The sequence below is a fragment of the Mastigoproctus giganteus genome, chromosome 1, assembly GCF_048544385.1.
Source record: "Mastigoproctus giganteus isolate SK-2022 chromosome 1, ASM4854438v1, whole genome shotgun sequence".
NCBI lineage: Eukaryota > Metazoa > Arthropoda > Arachnida > Uropygi > Thelyphonidae > Mastigoproctus > Mastigoproctus giganteus.
The window spans coordinates 225,893,280-225,899,194 of record NC_143575.1 but is presented as its reverse complement, the minus strand read 5'-3'; the positions used below and the strand labels follow the sequence as shown (position 1 = coordinate 225,899,194).

The 5,915-nt window shown below is 40.9% G+C and overlaps 1 pseudogene; it reads left to right on the top strand.

Moving 5' to 3' along the window:
- The first annotated feature begins 4,569 nt into the window (after positions 1–4,569).
- On the top strand, positions 4,570–5,517 carry LOC150091560 (retinol dehydrogenase 11 pseudogene; annotated as a pseudogene).
- The last annotated feature ends 398 nt before the right edge of the window (positions 5,518–5,915 follow it).

Below are 5,915 nucleotides of genomic sequence, written 5' to 3'. Positions count from 1 at the left end.
TAGGTGCAACGGGAAGTGTCCGAGTTTGATTTATATCAGTTCAGTGCCGTCATTCCAACGCGGAAGATGTCCAGTTAGGTGTTCATTCAGTTCTGAAAGTGGCCGGTGATGAGAGAAGAGCATATACGAGGAGAGAGAGAGATCATAGCGGTTTTAGGAACGTCTGGTGTGGATATCTACGTTGTGGGATCAGACGTGGAGAGATGATACCAACGCCTTTTGAAGACTGTGAGGCATACTTGCTAAAAGCTAAAAACGCTTCTTTTTATTTTAACAGGTTGCTTTCCGGACTGAGTGTGGTTAAATTTATATCCAATAACAGTTCATTACGTAGGTCCAGGTAGATATTACACGAGTGCATTACATGGTGGCAGTCCTCCAGTTCTCCACAAACACAATTGACATCGTTTACAAGCCCAAAGTCCTGAAGTCGCTTTTTGAATGACTCATGTCCTGTCAGAAGAAAGGTAGCGTGTAAATTAGGGAAGAACCAGCCAAGCCTTTGTTGAGGTAGAAGACAATAGGTAGAAATAGCTTGGTAGTACTGCCTTTGGTGGAATCATCCCAATGGATTTGCCAGAGGGAAACAAGTTCCTGCCAAGTACGCCGGAGTTCTTCTTTCGGATCTGCATCGACAATAGTTTTTATCTCCAGGAATTCAGTTTCTTTGTTCTTTCTGATGGCATGTGAAAGCGCTGTGAAGGCCGCTTGGAGGTCAAAGGGGGATACATCCTGTTAATTGAAAGTGATATTGATTGCTTTACATTTCTTGCAGAATGCTTGGATTAGACAAGCTACCCACCAGCGTAATAAGTTCAGTCTTCTCCTTAATCCAGCCAAGACGCTTGCGGACCTACAAGAGTGGCAAAGAGAACAGCTATGGTTCTTATATATCTGGAGATGACACTTAGGATTACTCCAAAGAAAAACAAAATGCTTAATGTTCAAATATATAATATTTTTAAATATTTGAATTGGTGGATAAAAAACGGCTGGAAGGAATCGCTGAATTGCGCGTCATGTTTCATTTTTCTTAATTTTCAAACTTTTTTACCAATTTTTATTAAAATAGTTTCCGTTATGTATAAAAATTTAAAAAAAACATAAATAATATTTAAGGAATTTCTAGAATATTCCAGAAAGGTCTAGATGACTCCCAAATGTGGAAGAACATTAAACGATCCCTGAACCTTGTAGATTATATGAGAATATTCTAGGGAATGGGAGTGTTGTTTCTGTATTACAGAAGGGCGTAGATGATTCTAGTGTTTGCAATAATATAAATTGAGGAGTAAGAGATGTAACTTATAAAATCAAACACCCGTTATTCAGAAAGGGTGTTTGGTGTACGTTTAGTGTGGTTTGTGATGAATATGCCAGAAATAAGGAACTGAGTGTAATAAAAAAAAATGCTGTAGTAACTCTGTATAAAGAAAGTTATTCCATGAGAAGTAATGGCAAAAAACGAGGTGTTTCATTATAATCAGTTTTGTTTTGGTTTAAAATACAGACTCAATTCGGCTGGAATATTTTTAAGGTTGAATAAGGTCTGTTTTTGGAACAAATTTGCATCTTAGAGTCTTAAAATTGTTTCATGCTCATGGTCATTTCATATTTTATGATCATATTTCATCTTCCATACTTTTGATGATTCTTTAAATCAACACACAGTGAGGTGAGCTACAGAAAAAGCTCTTTCTGTTTTTAATATCAGGTTAAGGTACAGTAATCAGCATAATTAATATCAGTATTACCTGTTCGTATGCAAAACTGACACCTCATATCTTAATAAGATATTTCAGTCAGTTGATGATGGAAAATGATTTTTCCAATGTTGCAGTTTTCCTGCAATGATGACATTCCACTTGGCCTGTTAATTTGTTTGCTATTCAACTTGTCTGGGACATTACGAGATGGAAACTTGGAGCCATGCGACAACCCGTCCAGACGATTTGCATCCAATAAATATTGGTCTGTAATCTTCCCATGTAGAAGATTTTCAGCTCTTTGGAATTGGCTTCACTACGTATATTTTCTCCAGTAGCTGCTTTGAGTATTTTGTTAAAAATAAGAAGGTCCAGATAACTTCCTTATACAGGGTGATTCACTACCAGTGCGACAAACTTGCAAGAGGTGTAGGGGGCACAAAGACGAATCGGAATCACATAGCATTGCAGGGTCCGAAATGCCTTCGTCATGCGGTAGAGGACGTTGAGCGGGAGGTCGCGTGAACAGCGATCCCGCTGGAAGTCAGCATTTGCGAACCGTTTCTGTTGAAGAAACCAAGTAGCAAAAGTCCTCCGGAGTGGATAATCCGCAGGCTCCAATGATTGGACGCGTTGCAGATGGTATGAACTCATTTGGTTTATTGACAGTATCCTCCATACAGTGGATTGGGAAATACCCAATCGTTGGCCTATCGCTCGAGTACTCGTACTCGGACTGCCTTCTTCAAGACGTAGGACATTCTCCTCATTGTCTGGCGTCCTCGTCGTTCGCTCTCGATTCATGGTACCTCTCGTGAAACAACCAGTCTCACGTAACCTTCTGTGCACACGTGCGAAAATCGTACGATGAGGAGCACGCCTGTGCGGGAATCGTTCCTGGTACAAGCGCAGAGCGGCGCGCCCGTTACAGTCCTCAGCTCCATACGCGAGGTATAGTATAGTGTATAGTATAGTGTGTTCGTGTCTAACGGCACCAGGGGTTTCCCCCATCGCGTTGCTTTCATTGTAGGTGTATCAGTTCACTGGGAAGGCCAGAGATTTAAAAGTGTATGGATTTTGTAAGTGTAGTGTTGTGTTTCGTTGTTCTTCTGGCCATTTAGCCGCTAGACCCCTGCTGGGGCCCAACGTTGTCCACACTATGCCTCGTGGAGGCAGACCAGGTACCCAGTAATTTTAAGTTTTCACTCTGGCAGGTCCTGCCACCTAATTTCCTGAGATTTCAGTGGCAAGGACCTAAAAAAAAAAAAAAAAATAATAATAATAATAAAATAAAATAAAAATAATAAAAAATAAATAAATAATAATAATAATAAAATAAAATAAAATAAAATAATAATAATAAATAAATAAAATAAAATAAAATAAAAAAATAATAATAAATAAATAAAACAAAATAAAATAAAAAAATAAAATAATTTAATAGTATTGGGAAGTAGTCACTGAAAGGTAGGCCGAAAGGGGTTTTCGTATGCATTTGCAATTTTGACATTTTTTTTTTTTAATTTTGACATCGTATGGGGCATTCGCTAGTGTTTGGGCAGAGTAGGGGGAAGACTGAAGACAGGGGGGAAAGCCAGAAATATGGAGCCAATAGGGAAGGTGACCCCCAGGTCAAAGATTTAAATTTAGACTATGTGGGGTTAGGCTGTGAAAGTGAACAGAGTAGGGAAGAGACTGCAGGCTAGGGGGAGGAAATAGGAAGTAAGGGGTCGATAGAGGAGGTGACCCCTGTGGTCAGTGGGGCAGGCCCATGTCCCACCAGGAAGAAAAGGAGGGCGAGGAGGGGAAGAGACAGTGAAACCATCTCCTTCCCTCCCCAGGGAAGTGGAAAGAAAGTACCGTGCAAGAGAGCACAGGTATAGCCTGTTGCGCTGGCAGCAGAGCTGCAATGAGGTCAAGTCCATGGTAGGTCTTCTATTTGAGTTCTACTTCTTCTAAAGAGATGTCAACTTCTAGGGTTATAGGTCATTCCTGGGACAAGTCCTGTATCCATACGCGAGGTGCATGTCGGCCAGTTCAACGTTTGAATACTCGTCCTTCCTACTGCCTCGGGAACCGGTTTGCAAATGCTGACTTCCAGAGGGATCGCTGTGCACGCGACCTCCCGTTCAACGTCCTCTACCGCATGACAAAGGCGTTTCGGACCCTGCAATGCTATGTGATTCCGATTCGTCTTTGTGCCCCCTACACCTCCTGCAGGAGGTGCAGGAGGTGCCCCCTATATCTCCTGCAAGTTTGTCGCACTGGTAGTGAATCACCCTGTATATATAACAGTTATCAGATGAAATTGACGTCAATCCAGTTTTATCGCAGTTCACATTTTAAGAGCTAGACGTAGAAGGAAACAAATTTAATAGCTCAAAACAGAGTTGTTTTCAGCAACGAACACCTCTATCCTGAACGGGATGTTTTTTCCGGTTTGCAGTGCGCATGCGCGTTCGAAGTTTTATAGGTTGTCGACAGATGGCAGGCCAGGCACACAGTCAAGATATTACTTGTAAATTTCGTAATTCCAGTACTTGTTATTATAATTTCACCTTCCATAATTTATAACTAGTATTCTCCAAGTAAGGGAACCGACCGATAGGTGGACTAATGTACAGTGGGGACGTTTTTATCTTGCACAGTGTAATTGAACGTTTACCGTGTAACTTTGGTTCACTTTATACATCCACTTAAAGAACCGGTTTGGTAGAAAAAGAAAGCATAGGTTCATAAGCAGCCAACTCCTTGCAGTGAATTTCAGAACGGCATTTGCTTCACTTTAAGCGAACAAAGAGAAGGCACGGAAATGATATCCTTACTACTCTCCCTCTTCAAATATCTCTTATTTATCGTGTTCATGGTCGCTTTAGCCCTAAAAATTTATAGCAGAGTTAGCCTCGGGAAATGCAGGAGTAAGCGAGATATGACGGGAAAGACTGTAGTTATTACAGGGGCGAACTCGGGCATTGGTAAAGAGACGGCTAGGGAACTTGTCCGGAGGAATGCACGAGTCATCATGGCTTGTAGAAGTATGGAACGCGCAAGGGAGGCGGCCCTAGACATCGTGAAGTCGACTGGTAAAGATAACGTGGTTATTAAACAGCTGGACCTGAGTTCCCTGAAATCAGTGCGGGCTTTTGTTGAGGACTTCAAGAAAACTGAGGAACGTCTCGATGTCTTGATCAACAATGGAGGGATTGCTGATGTATCCAGCTCAGAAATGACAGAAGACGTATTGGAGGTGTTGTTCGCTACCAACCATTTTGGTCCATTTCTTCTGACCAACCTTCTGTTGGAGGTCCTGAAAAAGAGCGCTCCCTCTCGCATTATAGTTGTGTCATCCTGTTTACATTGGATAGCCACCTTGGACCTCGGCAATTTGAAATTCGAGAAGCACAAGCCTGCCCACTTCTGGACATACTGCAACACTAAACTGGCTAACTTGTTGTTCACTGTCGAGCTAAGTCGAAGACTGCAGGGATCTGGTGTGACAGTGAATGCTCTACATCCTGGAGCAGTGCGCACATCTATGATTCTTCACAGTGTAGGAATGTTTAAATACATTGGCTTGCCCCTGTTGTATCCTTACTTAAAGAGCCCTTGGGAAGGGGCCCAGACAACCCTTCACTTGGCCCTAGAAGAAAGCCTAGAAAATGTGTCTGGGAAGTATTTTTCCGATTGCAGTCCTGGTTTCGTTTTTTCAAAGGTAAGGGATTCTGTTCTCGCACGTGAGCTGTGGGAAGTTTCAGAAAAAGTTACAGGATTGGAAAAGGAGTGTTGGAATTCTCATGAGAATTCAACCTGAACTGATGTCATTTGGAATTTGATTTGAAGGTAAAATAATTATTCTTTGTATATTAGTAAATATCGAACATAAGGTCAATGTTTGCGAATGTTGTTCCATTGCGTTAAGAATGTGTAGTCCTTCCACCTTGAAAGTTAATAAAGTTTATATTTTCAGAGCTTTGCCATCTGTGATTATTTTTTTTTCAATTACTTGGGATTAGTTGTAGTAAAAATTGGTTAGCTAGCATTGAATATGCCGCACTTCAAATATATCAACAGATGGAAAAGGAATTTTATTGCGTACGTAAAATTAAAAAAAACAAAACATGATAACTTCTACCATTTGAATTTAATATACTGTAATATTTACCTATCCTAACGAAACGTAAAACTTTATGGAACGATAAAGACTGTACC